The sequence below is a fragment of the Crocuta crocuta genome, unplaced genomic scaffold (assembly GCF_008692635.1).
Source record: "Crocuta crocuta isolate KB4526 unplaced genomic scaffold, BGI_CrCroc_1.0 scaffold70, whole genome shotgun sequence".
NCBI lineage: Eukaryota > Metazoa > Chordata > Mammalia > Carnivora > Hyaenidae > Crocuta > Crocuta crocuta.
The window spans coordinates 15,714,055-15,715,084 of record NW_027528417.1 but is presented as its reverse complement, the minus strand read 5'-3'; the positions used below and the strand labels follow the sequence as shown (position 1 = coordinate 15,715,084).

General features: G+C 61.1%; 1 protein-coding gene across 1 annotated transcript in view; it reads right to left on the bottom strand.

Annotated features, from left to right (window-relative positions):
- The window catches only part of ETV5 (ETS variant transcription factor 5), a 61,439-nt gene that overhangs the window by 60,145 nt on the left and 264 nt on the right, over positions 1-1,030 (bottom strand). The window lies entirely within an intron of this gene.

The window sequence follows — 1,030 nt, the reverse complement described above, 5'->3', positions numbered from 1 at the left end:
CTGCCGCCACATCAGGTAAAGGCTGTAACTGGATCCCTCGCGCTGGGCCCCATTCACAAAACAAGACACACTTCCACCCAATTCCCAGCCTTCCCCATTCATGGAAACTCCTTCAGATTCGCCCCCGCCCCCACTCCCAACGCACGCCCAGCCTCCAACGCAGGCCCCTCACCCCAGCGATTTGGGAAGAAAGCTCAATGCTTCATTCACAAAAAGGGAAAGAAAAAAAAAAGCCGCAGGGAGAAGCGAGCCAACGAAAGAAACCCGCTTCATTCATAAAGTCATCCACATTCATAAAACCGAGCTGCGGCACCCGGCGCTACCAACCTCCTCCAATGCCCCCCCGCCCTCCAAACCTCCAAACATCTCTCCTTGGCACTCCTCCTCAACAGGAGTTCAGGTCCTCCCAGCGGTCTCCTCTCCTCTGAAAATGCGGACAGATCCCTAATCCAGTGCGAGGCTCCAGCATCTCTCCATCCCCCCTCCGTACCCGTTTCCCCCCACTATTCCCAGGCCGCTGCTCCCCGATTTCTCGAGAACCGCGGTGCAGCCTGATGCCCTCAAGCTGCTGGGGGTGGGAGCTGGGGGACTGAGTGTCCACTTTCCACAATCTGAAACTTGCAAGGCCTGCATAAGTTCCTGGCCAACCCCCAACCCCTCAGGCTGCACATGCCTGTGTCACTTAACCCCTCCCGGTGCTTTGGGGGGACATCACCTCTCAAATATTCCCCTTCAAGCTGCTTCCCGCCCCCTCCTCTCCACTGCAAAGCTCCGCCAGGCGTCTCTTCTCGCGAGCCTCCAAGTCTCCCCCGGGTTCTCAGACCTCCAGAGATTGTAAAGCCCCGCAACTCTGCGCCCCCCCATCCCCACCCGGGAGCCCCCGCACCTCGCACCCAGAGGCGCCTTCCCGCGATGTGCGGAAACCCGCTCTCTGCGCGCTCCGGAACCGTTAGCCACCCCCACCCTCCTCCCAGGAACCGAACCGGACCGGGCCACGAGAGGAGGGGGCGCCCGGCTCGGTGGGGGGGGG